This window comes from Ixodes scapularis, unplaced genomic scaffold (genome assembly GCF_016920785.2).
Source record: "Ixodes scapularis isolate PalLabHiFi unplaced genomic scaffold, ASM1692078v2 PGA_scaffold2__306_contigs__length_199485367, whole genome shotgun sequence".
NCBI lineage: Eukaryota > Metazoa > Arthropoda > Arachnida > Ixodida > Ixodidae > Ixodes > Ixodes scapularis.
The window spans coordinates 188,571,063-188,591,408 of NW_024609857.1; the positions used below are offsets into that span (position 1 = coordinate 188,571,063).

General features: G+C 43.8%; 1 protein-coding gene across 1 annotated transcript in view; it reads left to right on the forward strand.

Moving 5' to 3' along the window:
- The window catches only part of LOC8042343 (glutamate receptor ionotropic, kainate 2), a 422,879-nt gene that overhangs the window by 47,063 nt on the left and 355,470 nt on the right, over positions 1 to 20,346 (forward strand). The gene's annotated exons all lie outside the window — the stretch shown is intronic.

A 20,346-nucleotide genomic window follows, 5' to 3' on the forward strand; every position in this document is an offset into this window, starting at 1 on the left:
CACGAGGGTAGATGACTGCAGCCAGCCCTCTCAATTCAGAGGAGGAAACACCGAAGCTGTGCGTGTCCAGTGGTTCCAACTACGCAAACGCTGTCGGTGCTAACACTATTAAGTTTTCGCGAAGTAAATCGCATTGCCCAGTAGATTATCTTTAGGGCCTGTGAAAACTTTTCAGTAAAACATTGTAATCCTCACACAATCCACTCGTCAATAAATGTAAGCTTGTCTCGTTCATTCCGATAAACCCTGTGAGGGCATAACTTTGCGCGTGTCCGACGCATCTAAAACCACCCAAAGTTCAGTGTAACTATGCGCAACTGATCAGAATGCACACATAATGCAAGCACGAGGTATTTTGTGCTTGCCGGGCTTATCAAAATAATCAAAATACCTTAAACTTTTTTTGTCACAATCTCCGATAATGAGAGAGTTAGACAATTATGTGCTAGGAAACTTGCAAATAGCTTACACAGAATTATTCTGCATGCAAAAAATAAATAAAAAATAGTGTCATTGCTTTCGCGCAAGCGCCTAACCCAAAACATGTTTTGAAGTGTCGCATGTCGGCGAAGTCATTTCTTTGCGCATACATGGATTTCGCGTACGCTGTTCTAAAACTCCCTATTTTTTTTTTTAAGTACCGTGGTCAAAATTGCATTCTTCTCTTTGTGTGTAGCGAACACTCACCTTTCCTTTCATTGGCGAAAGGAAAGGTGAGTGCCGAAAAAAAATAATAGACTAAAACTAGGGGACTCTTTCTGGTTATATCGATTGGCTTTTTTTTTTAGAATAACACGGTAACAATTTATAGATTCCGTCGCTTCAAGCGATAATAAAAAAAAACGTTTTCCCCAATGTTGGTCTTTTGACGTTATCATGAAAATGTACGAAAACACACGCAGTACGCTGATGACACTCAATTACCTAAATTCGTTCTAGCGTTCATGGTGCCGTGGAGATTCATTGCCTTCGGCTCGTTTTTATAATTGCAAACTGGCAAACTTTGGTAGTAGACTATCGATATCGTTTTTTACTGCTATCTTGCATGAGTGAACTACGCGTCTCACACAAAGAGGTATTGATTTGCCATTAAGAAATTATATGGCCTGTGGACTTGACACAAAAGCCACATATAAAAAGATGTCTTAAAATCTAAATTAATTCCTACACTTACTCAATGTATTTTAAATACTTTATTTTCAAAGCGTTTGAACTTTTTGTTGAAGAATATACTGAGTTATTTACAGTGCTAGTTGTATGGGGTAGAAAATACAATATATTTTTATCTCTATGCGAAAATGTAATCGAAGCGCAATATTCATATTTATACCGCGATTAATTGTCACGTGATCCGCGACTTCATTGAAACGTTTCCGGCTCGCTGCTCACTGCGGCACCAATATGCGAGAGTGACGAAGCGCAACTTGAAAGTATGATGCACAAACAATATTTCGACCATAGACTCGCCTACACAATCGGAACTAACGCGACATAGGCGCCCCTTTAGCCTTCTACTCAGAGAGGATTTTGTCGAGTACCAATCGTTAGAGCTGAAGTTGGTGACCCGAATGATCACTTTCCACCACTCTAGTAGTTCTAGTAGGTTCGCAACTCGTGAGAAAAGAAAGTTGCGAACGGCCGCATAAAGTGTGCTGCGATTGATAGCAGCCGCTGTCGAGATGTTCAGAGATGTGCATTGGGGGATTTGCTTGCAGTCCATATGCTTTGGCATATGTACGTTGGGAGTTTCCCCTTTACCAGAATATTTATTGAAGATGTACCCACGAAGTTGTGTGCTTCTTACAGAATTGATTTTACGACGAGTTCTTCCTCCTCCCAAACAGAGAAGGCGGGGGGGGGGGGGGGGGGGGAGGGGGGGTTCTTGACGCCTTTGGAACTTGCGCCCTGCCACTCGCGCGTGATATGAAAAGTCATGCGCCCTTTTTTGTGTTCGCGCCACTGCAAATATTCACTTATTATGTCCAGCGCGGCTCAATTGAGCGAGCTTGCCAATCCCACTCCTCGGATGGAGAGTAAAACCTTGTGTAGAAAAAAAAAAAAGAAAAAGAAAATTGCGGCGGCGGTTTTGGTCGTTGTGCTTTCGAATGGAGCTGCTGCTGCGTGGACAACCACGGGGGAGGGGGGTGAAAGTAATAGCGCATATTACAATGGATGATGCAGTTGGGCGAGCGGCGAAGGCGATGGAGGCTAGAGAGAAAGCGCGACGGCGAGGGAGCGGCGCGCTTACGTGTGTATTTGCCTACGGGCGCCGCCAAATTGCTCCGGAAGCACACTACCAACTACCGCAATAAAAACGAAGAAAAAAAAACACACACAAAAAAAAGACACGACAATTGCTTGTTTGTGATAGCTGTTTGGGGATGTTCAGTCCTCGATTTCTAGTACTGCAGGGGTCAGCAAGTCGCTCTCAGAAATAGAAAATAATTCATCTAAAACTACAATTACGGCTTATAGAAAACAACGAAATATCACCCGCTGCGTGTTGGCACCTCCGGCGACCTATGGGATGCATTTTAGTGCCACTCAAAGTAGCGGGCGTCTGAAAGATTGACGTGAAAGAACATTTCAAGGACAGGGTCGGGACTTGTAAGCAAACCTAATTGTGTGAGCAAGAATGTATACTCGACCTGCAATATATATACTACATGTGTGAGGGGAACGTAGCTTATACCATCTAACGGAAATGGTATTAGTTACAGGTGATTACAACAAGCGAAACGGAATTGCCACACATCAAAACACTTATCGCCAAATGTTGCAGATCTCGCAATCAGGGAACTCTTAGATGAGTCATTATCCCCGTAGACGTGAAAAACGGAAGGTATAGCACCCTTTCGCGCGCTTAATTCACTCGCTTCTGCCCTTTCCTATACCTTTTCGCACGCTGGTGGCCCGGATTCTAGGCGGTGTATGTGGCAGGCCCGTTTCGTCACCCGACGCCATTTGGCCGGAACTTACAGAAAGAGAAAAGCACCGCAAAGGGCGCTAATGAAGCCCGCAACTCCCGTGTTATCGTTTCGGTGGCCCCGATGGTTTTAGGGGCCAGGAAGGGCATTAGAAACATCGTAACTCGCACCGTGCGAACGCAAGCAACAAAGCTCTCGTTGGGGTGCTTTTGTTGTAGTTTGATTTTTCCGCGGAATATTCTGCTCTTTGGCGTCACGCTTTCTCCCTGGTATCTGTTTTGCCGTCGAGGGAAGACCATCAACATTCGAATGTTTCGTAGCAAAACACGGCTACTGGGCTAATGACCGACTGACTGTCCCCTCTCTTTTTTTGCGCAGTTATATGCAGTGTCGGAGCGGAATTTTCTTTTGATGGACCGCAAAGAACGCCACGACTCATTGGAGCCAATCAATTGTCGTGGGACCGTCACGTGGGCTAGGGTTGAGGCGTTGCGATGCGCGGAGCGTTTGGTCACGTGACACGGTCACGGCGCTGAATGGGCACGGAGGGTTTGCAGCGTCTGCTGCGATTCATCGTAAGATGAAGCTTACTAGCAGCTTACCTTCGATCCGGTCACAACGGTTTTGTCTCTTAACAGTCGACGTCTCATCGCACAATCTCCCATGGCTACGCTGCTCCATTTTCAAACGCCGACGCTTTCTTCGCTGCCTCAATTTTCGGTAATTAAATTATCACTTTTGCTCGTCTTTATGGCGGAAAGCACAGAGCCTCTGGGAGAAAGCCTTTTACTAATATGTCATTTGCAATAGGTAATAACTGCGAAAGCTACATTTGGCGAAAAGTGTATTCTACTATGCACATAGCTGACCCTACAATGAATGCGTTTTTATTTACTTGGGGTGCGTGCTGCGGGCGGGCTGGTGTTGCCTTCGGATGGGAGACTGCGCTTACTGTTTTTAGCTGTTTTGTGTGTGTGGAGACAGTCCTCGATTTAATCGTAAACCACTGTATTCCAGTTGTTGGGTGACTTCGTGGTTGAATCCTTCTCAAACAATCTTACCCAGCCGGAGTGGTTAGTTGCTGCGGCTATTCAAGATACGTAAGAGATGCGAAAAAGCCCTGTTCTTTCGGTACCGGTACTGGTAAGTCGTGCTAATAAAACGATGTTCTGTCAAAAAGTAGGGATAGTAGCGTCATTAATTATAGAGTGCTTCCAATATTCCTAAGTGTATTTATATTCATATACTGTTTTACAGTATTGAAGTGAACATATGTATACAATGTCGTAAGTTTGTAATCATGGCCAAGATCATTGCGTCTTACATAATTCATGTTCGCAAGTTTTTTGTTTTTTTATATGCGAAGTAGATAAACATACAAGGTCTTGACTTGATTTAACTTTAATAAGTTGTGACTTCTTCGTATTCATTTCTGTCCAAGCTTATTTCAGTATTTTAGTGATTATAGTTATACTGAAGCGTATTTTCATAACACATTCCCGCTTAGCTATTTGCGACGTGCGCGGCCAAGAGCGTGGATATGGTCGAAGTTCGCGATTGGCCAAAACAGTTGCTTCCTGTACATGCCATATCGCCGGTTAACAGTGCGACAAATTCTGCCAATCGCGGCGAGACAAATCTTGGTCGTGACGTGGGGAAAGGAAATCATAAAAGGATGCCACCGAAATATCTTGGCGCAAATTATGTCACGAATTTTGGATGTAAAGTGTTTAGAATCCTAAATACGACGATTAGTTTACCAGACAAAATTCTAACCCATGCTTGAGTATTTCGTGCATATTGTTCCATTATGATGTCAAGAGTTGATATTGTTCAAACTTCGTTCATTGAGTTTCATGCAGCCCGTATAAAATTTGTTCAAAAAATCATGTGTGTACATATCACACACGTCTTAAATCTAAAGATTTATTTACCTATTATCAGCTGCTTGGTAAATTTGGTACAGCCTATCAAACGGTCGTGCGCACTATACAGTTTCTTGGCACGAAATGGGGGACCCCATTGATATATGACCTAATGATTTTGTATACACTGAATTTCTAAGCACCAGCTAGTTTAATAAAAAGCAATTTTCCTTTTTACCCACACAATCATTATACAATTATTTATGTAAGAACATGAAAATCTTGATTTTGTTTCAAGATAAAATAAGGGTGTATTTTTCTTCCTAAGCTTAACAGATTTGTTTAAACAAAGCCGCGAGAGCTACACTAATTCGATTTCTGCAGGTGAGTTATATGTAAGGTGTGTACTTTCCGGTGTTTATTTGTAAGAAAAATCGGCGGATGTTTTTCGGTGTTTATTTATTTTCAATACACCGGTGTATTTCGGTGGAACGTCTCACGACGAGGCTAAAATCGGTGAATATTGGGGAAAAAAAGCGATTGATCACAGACAGAGAGTTCCAATTTTATTCACATAGTTCATACACTTCTTTAGAAAGCAACTATTTCTAACACTTGGTTATTATAGTAGATACAAGCATACTTTCATGCTCGCATCTACATGCAAGGAACGTGCTGCCGTCATGACAGCACGTTCCTTGCGGTTCGCAACCCGCAATTATGAAAACGCACGCTCTTGTACGACACGGACGTTGGCAGTGTCTTCCAGGAACCACAACAGCCTCTGAATACATGGCTTGCACCGACATCACTTGGCCAGACACAATGAGGAAAAGGCACGTGAGAGCCTGCCCTCCACTGTGTTAATTTGTCCACAAAAGGGGGCCATGGGAGACACAATGGGGGAAAGGCGTATGAGAGCTTAGCTTCCACTGCGTTCACTAGACGCTTTTGACCCCCAGAAAGGAGGGCGGACTGACGCCACCTGCAAGCCATGTATAAACACGGGAAGAATGCAGGATCCACGAGATAACACGTTTGACGAACCTCTACGGGGAAAGGGTTTCGCTAGGTCAGAAACTAGCAACGACCGGTGTTTTTTTGGTATTAACCAGGACGAAAATATCCAACCACAGGTGTTTTTCGGTTTTAACCGATTGTATATTTTCGTCACCGACGGATGTTTATCGGTGTTTTTCGGCTAAAACCGGAAAATGCACACCCTAGTTATATGGCAAGGGGCATGCACGTAGCCAGGATATATTTTTTTTTTGGGGGGGGGGGGGGGGGGGGGGGGGCCGCTTATGACAAAATGCTGTATGAGGGCGAGGGGGGAGAGGAGGGCCCATCAAAATGGAAGATTTCGGGGGGGGGGGGGGGGCGGGATCCATGCCCCCCCCCCCCCCCACCTGGCTACGAGCCTGGAAAGGGGGACACAGTATAGCAGTCTAATCGTAACGGTCAGTCCTGTAATTAACTAAATAAGCTAATTAACGCTATGCTTATCGAAAATAAATCTCTGGCTCCAATTAGAAACTTGCTGAGGATCATCGAAAACAACTATATAAAATTACATCAGAAAAACTTGAAGCATGGAGGAAGCATGGTGGAGCACCAAAGTTACCGCTTCTGCAGCAGAAGCAAAGCTACTAGTGCAAGGCTACCCGTCTCTTATCATCCGCGTTTTCTCACCTAAGCCTTGTGCCTATTGAACGAGTGATTACTTTAGCGTGCTACCGCATTTACCACACCCACGCGCTCCATGCCTTCCTACAAATTGCTGATTTAGTGGTTTCTGATGACGCTCAGCAAGATTCTAATTATAACAATACGTCTATTTACACTAATTAAAAACTACTTAACCAGTTTTAGTTAATTTTTAAACTTACTGTGAATATTAGCCCCTATGTTGTGTCCCCCTCCCCTCATAACGTATCTGCACAAGCTGTATTCGTGCCGCTTTTACGAATTGTTTTAAACAACTTCGTTAAGCTTAAAAAGAAACACCTTTCTATACAAATGCATTTAGGCATTTATAATTCAATAATTTTGGCAATATTTGTTACAAATAGAGGAGATTATATAAGCTTCTTTTAGTTTTTTTGTTTTGTTTATTGAGCGCTTTTATTTTTGTCTGTCATTTGCATGTTTTATTTTATACGCAAAGTGATTACGTCTGCTGGCGCACATTTTCACAAGTATATATCTTAAGTTTATTCAACTTTTATCACATTAAATATCGCTGATTGTTAATGAACCAGATACATAAAGTATAACAATGGTGATGATGATCACTATTATGCTGAAGGTAATGATGACTCGGATGACAACAACGACGATAATAATGATAAGGGTGATTGAATCGCAAATAAATATTACATCTTAAAGGGTAACTGCAAAGAAAAAAAAGTTTTTTTTTAAACAGCCTAATTGGGACAAGCATGTCACAAAACAAACGTTCCGCGAAAAAAATAATTTTTTTAATCAATATTTACGCCACAGGACGTAATTTAGTAGAGTCAGAACCTCTCCACATTTGAAACTCCCGCTCTTTCGACCCCCGCGGAAGAGGAGTACGCCCCGCCCCTCACTCTCCTTGCGTTGCGGAGTTGAACGACGCAGCGTCTCGACTTCCGGCAAGATCTGGCAACTACGCCAACTACGCCAGGCCGCGGTATTGTTTTGGTTTGACGCGGTGTGCGAGCACATGTAGCAAAGACGTGACCGGAGATGTGCCCCTGTGATGTTCCCGGAAGACGGAAAGTATCGTTCGTAATCGTCGTGCGCGCTTTGAAAGCGAAGGGAGTCACAGAATCCACGAGTGCGCAACCACAAGCCAAGGTTCACGACAGCGCTGCGTTGGTTTCGGCGATCTCGTTCTGTTTGGTGCAACACGGCGATGCGACAGAGCTGAAACGTTCGTGGTGTGTGTAATGCGGTGCCAACACGGAGCGCAAATTGGTTGTGGGGTTGACGTTCAACCAGTTAAGTCCCGTCGTCGTCAGCTGATCCAGTCAAACTGGTCCGGGAGGTCGCTGGGAGCGTTTTTAAAAGTAAATCTGCCTCGTTCTGTTTCAAAATGTGGAAGTTTCCCGACGCATACCGTGAGTAAAAAGCTGCGGGCGTTTTCAACAAATTACGTCGTTTTAATTGAACAATGGACTCTGAATTCTTGTCCTAAATCTGCCGTTTTTATGCTTAGTGTTGGACTGCGTTTGCACAGCGACGTGTTGCATCGTGCGGTGTGAATAAATTTGTGCACGATTTCGTACCTGCCTACAGATGCATAAACTGAGACCATTTTTACGTAGTGGACATAGTGCTTTTTTATTTTCTGTCTAGTCGCGGACGTTAGGTTCACACGGCGCGAATCTCGACGGCCTCCAGAGCGATATGACGAGAACGTAACTAGGCACGTTGGTCGCTACGCGAACGCCCGATTGCCTCCAGCCAAATAGCATTCCCTTCGGGGCGACATGGCTGCTGGAAGGCTCACTGTCGGGATCACGCATCTGACATCTCCGAAAAGTCAGCATTCGCACGCGCAAACAAGCAAAAAAAACAAAAAAGAAAAAAGCACGCTAAGCAAGCAAAGAGGAAAACGAAAGAACCGCGCCATGAAAGCCAAAACCCCGCGTCACTTCCTATCACTAACACCTGCGACAGCTGCTAAACACACACTACTTCACTTCAAAAAGTCTCACTCAAGCACCTGGGTCAGCACGAGACGACGAAACACTGATCACTTCGGCGAAACTATTCGTCGAGGTAGGCGAGACAGGCGGGAGCAGAGACTACGGCGGCCATGAAAGAATGGCGAAGCTTTTGTTTGTATGAATCCAAACGGAAGTGGCCATCTTGTAAACCTTTTGTAAAGAATAATAACTCTCATCACATGGGTTATTCTTTAAACGTAAAAATATACCGCTCAAAAGGAAATTGCAACATATAACAAAGGTTTAACAACCAAGATCTAAGCTGTCAATCAAACTCTTAGCCAATGAGAACCTTTTGGGATTGACGTCACATAATCACAACTTCGTGGCGCGCGATTTAAAACGGACGAAATAGCCGCAAACTAAAATGAGTCTCACGCAATAAATATTGCTGTAAAAAATGTTTTTTCTCGCGGAAAAATTGTTTTTTGACATGCTTGTCCCAATTAGGCTATTTAAAAAAAAACTTTTTTTTCTTTGCAGTTACCCTTTAAAGGAAGCCGCCGAGTGTCAGTAAAACAAAACCGAAACGTTATATTAATACAAAAGATTAACTACAAACTGCACTCTCAGAAAAAAAAAAATGCTGTATTCACACACCCTGTGTCCCACATAAGCCACCCCAAAACTTCAGTTCGACGTACAGCGGACTGATGTCGAACTGACGGTACCAGCTTCCACGAGAGATTTGATAGCCGTGTGGTACAACCTATTAAAATAGCAAATGTACGTGTTATTGACTACAAAAAAATAATCCGGGTTTTCTTGGCCCTACTGCGAAAGCTCAGTGTCTTTTTTTTTTTTTGTGGTCTTTGATACGTACTTTAGCTATTTAGTAAGTTATATCGCACCGTTATCAAGCCCCCCGTAAAATTTGGGGTCGTTCGTTCGACTATAATGAGCTGTACGTCGAACTGAAGTTTTTGGGTGCATTATATGGGACAAAAGGGAGTAAAGTGACACCCTTTTTTATTTTAGAGTGTATCCTCTCACACAAGCGACTTCGATTTCCTGGGCTACCGCGTTTTCACGGGTGTTATTCACGAAACAGAAGCATTCATAGGTTAATATTCTTGATTATACATTTCTGTTGACAGGAGTCAATATATCAAACAGCGCATCGCGTCATTAAAAAAAAGAAATAGGAAATTGTTTTTTTTTTTTTTTTTTTTTACTTCTCTATTTTCGTTTTGTCTTTTCTTCAGGAAAGCGTGCGCATCTATGGCTGATTTTGCCTTGGAGAGCACCCATGCTTTTGCAAAGAACTCTGAAGAGTCGGCAGCGTCTTTTTGCTGAATAAAATTGCGTAGAGATGTGCGCGTAAGAAAAATTGGATAACTCCAGGAGTGGAGGCGCACGCAGAAAAAAATGGCTGGTCTGTTCTTCGACCTGTTTACGCGGCTTCCGCGCCACGTGCATATGGCAGCGCGTTTTATATGCAGTAGTTTGTTTCCACTACGTTCTTCTAGAGCGTGCTCGAAGGAAAAAAACATCTGTGTTTGACTGCCACGAAACCTCAGGGAATTTGAATTTTACCTACGATCGAAACACGGCATCCACCGCTCACATAGTTTCGGTTGTTAGGGGACGACTTGCGTCGCTAGGCTAAACTCGAAGCCAATTTCAAATGCTCATATTCTCATCGCCCGCGAATAGGAAAGCACAGCTGCTCCTTTCTTCTTTTTTTTTTTCCATTACTCCGGTGGCGGATGGATTGATTTTGTGGGAACGCGAGGGAGGTCTCTTTCTGTTCGGACAAAGTGTAAACAAATGAACGACAAAATATGCTAGTGTACCCCTAATGAAAAATACACCAGGCAATCCTGGTGTGACAACAAAGAATCCTGATGTGACACCAGAATATCTGGTGTGCCCACCAGCGATGCTGATGTATCGAGCACACCAGCCTGGCGTGCCCACCAGAAATGCTGGTGTACCCGCACATCAGCCTGATGGGTACACCAAGGGAGTCTGGTTTCACATCACAAGGACTCATGCACCGACGAGGCAGCCTGGTGTGCACACCACGCAGTTTGATGTGACACCAGAGTTGCGTTTTTGTTGACTTCTCCCCCCGGTCCGCGCGCGTGTTTTCTATTAGTTTGTGTGCCGCTCCGTCCCCCGACGGGGTGCCTTGTTTCCTCCCGTCTTGGCGGTCGCCGGAGACCCCGCGGCGGGCTCCTTTGTGCTCAAGAAGTCTCCCCCTCGTCCCGAGCACTTTCCCGGGAGGCCTTGAGCAGCTTGGGGCGCTCGCCGGGCCGCCTCTTCGAGGGTTTCCCTTTCCGCCGGTATTCTTGTTTAAGTTTGAGAAAGTAAAGAAGTCTTCTTTGTGAGTCGAAGCCGAAAAGATGTGTAGGTGCGCTTTCCTTACTTCCGACGAGCTTGGTTTGGTAGCAAAGAAACAAAGGAAGCTAGTAATTATTACGATTTTTGGGGCCGAAATGCCTACTACGAGCGAGGAGGGCGTCGACCGCCTGAAGCGAAAGAGGATTACCCTGCGAGCCGCCACAACAAAGATCATCAACGAGACTGGCGTCTGCTGGCCACGGATCCAACCGACATCGGTGAGCTCGAAGAAACATTTGATATTCTTCTACTTAAGGAGGCTTTCCTGAAAGAGCTGGACAAGGAAATTGAGCTATCTGTCGAATATGATGCCTTAGAAGAGGAAATTTCTGGTGCGGAGGGGTCCGCGGAACGGATCAGCGTAACTAAGACACGAGTCAACCGCAAGCTGAAAGGCCAAGAATTTCGGAACGACAGGGCGTCCGGTTCTTCGACGCACGGCAGTGGCTCCGCACAAACTCCAGTTGATCACGGCCAACTCCCTACAACAGTAGAGCTTCAGAAGCTTTACTCTTGTGCTTTTTTGCTTTTTTGAATAAAGTGATTATGGCAGCAGCGTTGTTGTCAAACTTATCATTGTACGCTTTTTTGTGAGTAAAGCAACACCCAGTCAACAGGTGGTCTGGTATCATATTACAACAAAACCTGATATCCCGCCAGAACACCAGATTTCTGTTGTAACATCAGAACACCAGATTTCTGGTGTCATACCCACACATCAGATTTCTGGTGTCACAACAGAACACCAGGTTTCTGGTGTCACACCAGAAAACGTCCCAAATCACATCTGTCAAAAAGTCTGGTGTAACATCAAGTCACACCAGCCCTCGAGCTGGTGTATTTTTCACTAGGGACTAAGCACCGATCTTAGAGGAAAGTTTCATTTGTCGAGTTTAGTTGGACAAAGACTTTGGGAAGCAGTAACTTATAGAAGAGAAATGTCATTTTAGTTTTGTTTAAATTACACTAGCACTACTGCCTAATGTACGTTAAAGACCCCATGCCAACAGTCACACATCACTGGCTATTTGTTTTTTATCTGCAGCGTACAACGATGTAGCCAAAAAACTGTAGCAAACTAAACTTACACTTACAAACATCTAAAAACAAGCATTATTTTATTCTTGAACATTTTTGTTTTATTCCTAATACTATGTGCTGTTTAAATAACTGAATACTCTGTATCTACATTTTTTTTTTCAAACATCAATGTATCATTAGCCTGTGTTACACACGTTAAACAGAGTTAAAGAGCAGAAAATCGTCCCGATATCACTTTTTGTGACCCTCTTAACACTGGCGAAAATGTACTACTTTTCTTGGTTTCTAAGTCGCACAGTTCTGCCGGACAATGCAAAACGCACCTTTGTTGAGAGTAACGAATGCTATTGTTCCCCACAAATTAAATAAAAACTCAATAAACCATTTGTCCACCGGGTAAACCGCAATTTTCAAATGATTGCCAATACGATTTCAGACGTATTTGATCAATAAAACTAGACAAATTGTTTTCCTGTTGCAATACAAACCGCAATAAAAATACAAAAATCTTTATCGAAGAACATTGGGGACTGACTATCTTTTCTTGGGCACGATGCCTGTGATTGGATCAGAGGCATCCCCGAAGACCGTTGCAGCGCTCGTCGTGCTCGGTGAACGCTGAGCTGGGTTCACTCCGAACGGCAGCTCAGCACTCGTGTTAACTACATGCTCAGAGTACGTGCTCAAACTATCGCGTACTTGGATAATTTCCGCGGCATCTGCTGGGTGGCGCACATTTTGGAAAATAATATATTGCGGTATAATTGAGCTTCCCCACACATATCAAAGCGCAGTAACTTCAAGGGTTTGAAAAACCCAACGGTAGATTATTTTTGCAACTTAGCCAGGGTATATATCGACTTCATTGTAGTGTTTAGCGTGCTTACTAAGGGCATGATCTCTGGTCATCATCATTACAGAGCAGACAGACATGTTCTCTTGCTGGTCCTACAATTGGCATTGACTTAAAGAAAATAGGTTTAGATTGCGCGGTTCTTTAGACTCACCAGAACAAAAGAAATCATTTGAATTAACATTTCATGCTCGCATTAGTGTTTCTCAAATGGGCAACGCGGTAATTGGGAATCACAGACGGAGCAGCATTAATGCATTCTTGTACAATATTCGGTCGTAAAAGTTAATAGTTGCAATCATATTTTAAAGTTGAGGAACAACAGAAACTGGCTCATCCGCAGCGGTAGAAAACCTTGGTGTTGTACGTCACTGAGTGGAAGCACCCACGTGCCACAAACATCTGGTGGGGTTTGTACTGCCTGGGTACTTTCAACTTGTTATTTTATAAACTTAGCTTACTGTCACTGCATAGCAACGTACTGGCTTGGATTAAAGATTACCTAAGTGGACGGGGGCAATGTGTCGTGCTCGGTGGGGAAAAATCTGAGTATGTAAAAGTCGAGTCTGGCGTCCCCCAGGGCTCGGTACTGGGTCCTCTGCTCTTCCTGATCTATATAAACGACATTATTTCTGGCATGCAATCGTATATTCGATTATTTGCGGACGATTGTGTTATTTATAGATTAATTAATGATTCTAACGGTATTAATACTTTACAGAGTGATCTAGATAAAATTTCTGTATGGTGTAAAAATTGGAGAATGAACCTAAATGTTAAAAAGTGCGTGCATGTTAAATTTACTAAGAAAAAAAATCCCACTACTTCCGTGTACATGATAAATAATGAAATAATTAAACCTAGCTCGAATGTAAAATACCTAGGTGTTATGTTATCTAATGATTTAACGTGGACGGGACATGTTGAAATGATAGCCCTAAGGGCAATACGAATGCTTAATTTTGTACGGAGAAATTTTCGGCAAGCCCCGAGGAAAGTTAGAGAAACCTTATACTTTACATATATCCGTCCGTGTATGGAATACGCCTCAGTTGTCTGGGACTCACACCAAAATTATTTAATAGACAAACGTGAAAAGATACAAAATCAATGTGCTAGATTTGTACTAAACTATTACGAACTTGGAGCGAGTGTCACTAACATGAAACATGCCCTACATTGGGAGAAACTCAGTGAGCGTAGAAAATTGTTTAGGAGGAAATTTTTAGATGATATCTACAACAATAGACTATTAATTAACAGAGATGTGTTTTTACATGAATCGTTTTATGTGTCCGAAAGAGCAGATCACCCCAAGAAGATTAGACCATACTCTTGCCGCACCGACACCTTTGCTTCTTCCTTCTTTCCGAAAACCATTGAAGAGTGGAATAGGTTGCCGAAAGATGTGCTTGCGGCAAATTTGTTTTTTTGAATTTTCAGTTGTGTAGTGTTTTTATAGACAGTATGTTTTTATTTAATTTCATTATTGATCCATAGAAAGTGTTTTGCTTTTTTTTGTGTATTACTTATGTTCTAAAACAAAAGTGTTTGTATCAAACCCACCCCCTGCAATAATGCCTCACGGCGAAGCAGGTTTTTTTCTGTAAATAAAAACTTGGAGGCTTTACTTAAATGTTTACGTCCAACCGCTAGGAAATCTATCGTGCGCATTCACACCGCACAATCCACGTCTAAATTGCACATTCTGCTGCATTAAACGGCGTGTGCCCCACCGCGCTCTTTAGTGTTTTACCCACAACGCGGATATGTGCCTGGTAATGTATAGATATATTTTGTTGTAATTTGAAACCACCTTTGGAAATCTGCATGTGCTCTGCAGCATACTGTAAAGCGGGTGTGAAAACTGTTGGATTAGTATTGTTGCTGTTTCGAAAGACATATTTCACATGAATATAACAGGATGCTCTATTAAACAGAAGCCTTTTAGTGCACCCGTTGATCGGGTGCACTAAGAGACATGACACTCCGCTTATCAAACTCCCTATAACTCTTTGCTGGATAGCGCTGCGCTGAACAGTTCACTATCCCACCTCCCCCCTTCCCCCCCCCCTTTTCCTACATACACATACATGCACACACGGGTAATTGTTCTCTACCGACTTTGAAAAAATCATTGCAGCTTTTCATAGAAAGAGAAGGCAAGAGTGTCTTTTCAAATTAAAACTATCTTTGGGTTAGCCTTTCGCGGTGAATGTAATAATTACATTAGAAAGAAAAGGTCGACGGCACAACGTCCGATATTGGGTAGGCGAAATTGCAAAGCATAGAACATCGGCCAATAAATCGCAAAAGGCGTTCGCATTAGTTTGCTACCTTTAGGGAAGTTGTACAAATAATCGGCCCTCAGCGTTGCGTTAGAATTTGAAACGTTCATATTTATGACAAACTTGTTCTTTGAATAGTTTCAGCAGCCCATAACTCAACTTTGTGCGGCGCCTGAATTGTCTGCCGTTGATCGGAAATGAGGTAAGTGCGCGTATAACCTACAAGAAGGCGGTGATTTAGTAAACTAGAGTAGACTTATACAAAGCGCATTCATCATGCCTGACACGACGTCAGGTTTGAGCAAAAAGCCAACCGCGCATTTTAGAATGCACGGCGGGGGAACACCGACGAGTTGACTTTCTGTCTAAACAACCCTCTAATTTATTGTGTCATTGTTTAACTAGCGGCAGCTTAAATTACTTTAATTATAATTCTCGGTTGTCGAAACTGTCTTAGTGCGGTACGATTGCTAACCTCGAGTCATTAAAGCGCATCTTGCAAAAGTGCCTAAGCGACCGTACTCCGGTACGATGCTCATCCAGATCGAAAGGGATAGAGGCAGGGATTGAGCTAATTAATAACGTTGGATTTTGCTGTGAGAGCTTTGGCTCAAACAAGCTGAGCTGTGTTTAAACACCGATTATGGGTCACGGAAGAAGAAAAAAGATAGAAACCAAAACGTGTTCCCTTTTGCCCTCGCTTCCATCGTTGCGCATCACTCACTAAACTAGCGGATTTCAGGGGTATGACGAACGCTGGTGCACATCTGAATACAGAGTATCTAAATACTATTCTGCGGCATTAAGTACACTTTCTAGTGGCACAAATGCCTTGCTTTAGTTATTTTATTTTCTCAATTCACAGTACTTTATCGTAGGGCTCTTTAGAGTAATCATGTTCCTTTAATATGAACACCTCCTTCCCGTCAAATATCGTTCATATTGTGAGTGGTTCGTAACAACGTGACAAATATGCGTGTATTTACACAGTTTATCCCCAGAAATGTCGTCTACAAGCGATGTGTCTACATCAATTGGGCTCCTTATTAACGAGACATAACTGTGTATTGCCACTTATAATCACTGCAAGAATGAGAACTGCAGGGAGACGTTTATGTTGCACCGACTCAAGTCTCAGCTTTCTGCCTTCGATGACGCTTCGGCGTCTCGCTGGAGGCCCGGCGTTCGAAAAATACGCCCTCCCTTCTCACCTTGTCAGCGACTATTAGACCTCTAATAATACGCATCTTAATAAACTCGTTATGCTGAAAAAAAAGGAAGGAACTATATATATATATATATATATATATATATATATATATATATTTTTGAATGTCAAAATAATTTTAGTATTTTTTATTTCATTCTTTTGCTCAGGCTGCATATGATATCTGTCGGCCTTGACTACTGCTTTTCTATTTGGGATTCTCACAAATATTATATAATATCCTCATATAATATCGCTTATTTTTCGACTCATTAAATAATCTAGTTCATCTCGTTTTGTGTTCATGCGCCTTTCTTCCCAGAAGACATCCTTATGAACTGATTTTCGGTGAATACTTAAGACGAATTTTGAAATTAGGGGTCGGACTTCTGGCATCTAGTATGGAACATGTCTGCTCCGCTAACGAAAAATAGAAATTTCGATTCCAGATTTGCAGGAAGTTGTGAGTGCTGGGCCACAAAATAAGTGACACCTACGATGCTCAAAAAAAAAAAAAAAAATCAGGATATAGCTACGAGGTCAGCGGCTCCCCCACGGCGACTTTGTTATAGACATTATTTTCAGTTATCCTAAAGAATAAGAAAGAAATAGCAAAGATATTTGTAGAACTCTCTAGAAACCAGCATGGATAATCAACGGATCACTCGCCTCTATACTGCAACAACCCTTATAAAAAAGAAATAAAAAAAGAACATTATTTCTTTTGAGATTCAATCGACACGGCTCACGTGGTGGAAAACAGGACTACGCTTTGCCTTACACTTACTTAAAACAAACCGAAGGCTATAAGCACGCGAGGCCGAAACCGTGGGAGGCGCCAATGCAGCGCTTGCGCTCTGGAATTAACTGCTAAAAGCTCGCGCTCTGTACCCTCGCCCGTGCTGTGTGCCTTTAGTGTGGATGCTTTGTCTTCACCCGCATTATGAACGGATGGAAACAACAGGTGCCTCATAGAGAACCATGGATAAACAAAAGCCCGCTTTCACACAATTCGATCTAAGTCTCGAGGTCAACAGCGATTTCAGTGTCGCAACACCCTCACTGAACATCGCGAGGCGTCACTAACCGGCAAGCGCCCGGGGTTTGAAACCCCCGCCCGCCACGGTGGCTCGCTCGGCAATAGCACGTACCCGCGCGCAGAAGAGACGCAAACCCGTACGAGGCGTCCGAGATTGCGTCCTCCTCCATTCTCTGAAAAGAGCGTGGCGGCTGGAACAGGGGGGAGCACAGACACAATTAGTCGCCGTGCCCGTCCCGTTTTTCGCGGAGACCCACATATAAATACCCAACCCCGCGGTCGGTCGGCCTGCCGCGCGCCGTGGGGGCGGACAGTTCTTGCCGAGCTCACCGTTACTCGCCGGAACTGGCTGACGTCCATTGCATTCCACTGGTCCTTTTGACAACGGCCCTTCCTTCTCTCCCCCTCCCCGTTTTTACCAAGATGCCAGTTGTTATGGAGTTTTGGCAGATCATTCCGATGACTCCGACATCGATTCCGCCAACATTCCGCAAACGCCTTTACGCGAGCCTTGTATCGGGATCGCTATCGTCTTCGGAGGTATCAGAACGATCGTCTAAAACTCTGCATTAGGGAGTTTTCGTAGACCGCGTTTCCCCTTCCGCTAAACCCTCCGCAACGAAGAAGCCGCTACTGCGCCAGCGCGCTGATGGCATTGACTCAGAGTTCTGGTATGTTAGCGGGTTGTAGAGAGCGTTGCGGGACGGCGAAACCCATCTACGAAAACTCCCCATTGGCGAGGTTTTCCAGCGGACCCCGTGTGCGTTTCGTGTACGTTGTGGCCCGTAACTTTTAGTGGGAAAATTTCTCCCCTAAATTGAGTGGGGAATCACAACATCTGGTGACGTCACACTGTCGCGTGACGTCACCATGTTCCCGCTATATTTAGCGGATAATCTTTTCCGTTTTATTTTTATTACTCCAGCTTTCGATGCGGCATAGGTTCAATGGTAAAAGTGAATTTCCCCTACATTTATTTCGCGTGACCTACACGTTACATGACGTCGCCATTTTCCCACTGGATGTAGGGGAGAAGCTTCTTCGGTATAAGAAGTTTTCGTAGGCCGCGCTTCCCCCTCCGCTAAGCCCTCCGCAACAAAGAAGCCGCTACATTTTTAGGAAAAAATGTATCGATAGTCCTCCCTAAGGGTAGGAACGGTCTTGTAACATATGTTTCTTTAGAAAGGGAGAAACAGCCGTCCCTGAAGCAGGGGAGCAAAGTTCCTCCGTTGCCTGCATCTCATTATGGCGGCCCCGAATCGAGCAAATCAAGCTCAATAAGGCTTAACGGAGATACTACGTTGCTTGTACGGAACGAGAGGAGCAGCAAATAAAAGCGTAACACAAGGTTTCCGTGGACTCTGTTTATTTCCGAAGCCAGATTCCACCCCCCCCCCCCCCCCCCACACCCAGGTAAAGAAACCTGCGTTTCAAAAGAAGTTACTCAGTATTCTCGTCGTCAGCACCGCGATGTTAAACGGAGACAACCGATACCCAGTTACTTCGCGCACTTTACGTCTTACCTTTGCTATTCTTCGAGTCACGATTCTTTTGTCAACCACACATCACGGAGGAATGGAAAACCAATCCGCGAAACCAAAACTTTCTCTATAAAGAACAAACTCGAAGCCGCTGTTTATCGCGTAGGGTGAAAGAAGGTTAAATCGCTTAGCACCAGATGGCAGGGTCAAGCAGAGTAATTAATTACAAGTATCTAGGCTAGGTGGCGCTAGGTACCGCCCAATTCAAGTTCAACAAAAAATATTTTCATTCCTCACGCCACCATTGCGCTTAGAAATCTTCGGGAACCTTTACTATACATACATGCAGACACATTACGCATACTACAACCATCAGGTGAACATGTATGCAGCGCATACACATACATGGCTCACACAAGCATAATTAAAACAGCACACTAACTGGATTACTATTCCTGAGCTCTGCGTTTCCGTCTTTTATACTGGTCATTTTGAACGTACGGAATTTCTCGGTGCCTGCCTTAGCAATAAGAAATATTCCCAACATGTTGATTTTTTTCCAGCGATATCACGCCTCTGAGAGTATTTTGAATGGCTCCAGGGATGAATCACTTAATGAAAAGTAAACGCTCGATCACGCCGTAATTATTTGAAAGTCAATAAATCAAGCCGCTTTATTGCTGTTCCAAGCCATGTGTTTGCTTCCCCGCACGGCACGTCGTAGCCAGTATTTCTATTGTAGCGTTTGTGTTTCTATCTGTGCTGTTCGCGCAGAGCTGCAATTGTCGTCTTAAATTAATCTCTGTAGAGCGGATATTCATTCAGCTGGAAGTGATGCTTCACGGGTAGAGAAATCGCTTTTCAATCAACATGAATGCAGTCAAAGCCGCCACTTGCGGCAGGTGTTAAGTGCACGGAGCTACGCTATGGCGAGCTCGAAAGCTTCTAGAGCTCATCCCAGCGCGCCACTTGGAGGGCAGTTTCTCCAGGAACCGTGGTATATTTAAACAGCAAATAAAGGAAAGCGCCTTTTTTTTCGACTTTACCACTTTACCTGGAGAGAAATAATAAAGTTGAAGTTGAATTTGATTTTGATTTTCAATGCTAAAACTCCAAACTGTAAATATACGTACTTTCCGTCATATTTTCGTACTGCTCAGTCCTTTCCCCAGAGCGCAATCGCTCTCGGGGAGGAGACAACCGACAGTCACATTGGTCACTGTACGATAGAAGCTTACGGTTCAGACCAGCGTTCCAACATGACTATCGGAAGGTCGATCGATTGCATCTAATCCCACAAGGGGTCTTAAACTCTTTAATGTAAAGCGGAATGTCAACCTGCGACCCCCCCCCCCCCCCCCTTTCCTCGGATCACCGCCCGACCAGCGGACTTAATGCCCGACAGTTTACGTCATCTCATCTCGTTGTTACTAGTGGTGGTACGAATCTTTATCCGAATCGAGATTCGGAGCCGGAAAAAATCGGAAGAGTAGCCAAATCTCAAGCGATTCGGAAAAGCTCGGAAAAATTCGGGGCGTTGCCATGGTTGCTGTATCACGTGGCTGAGTGTTTCAACTTTTCGT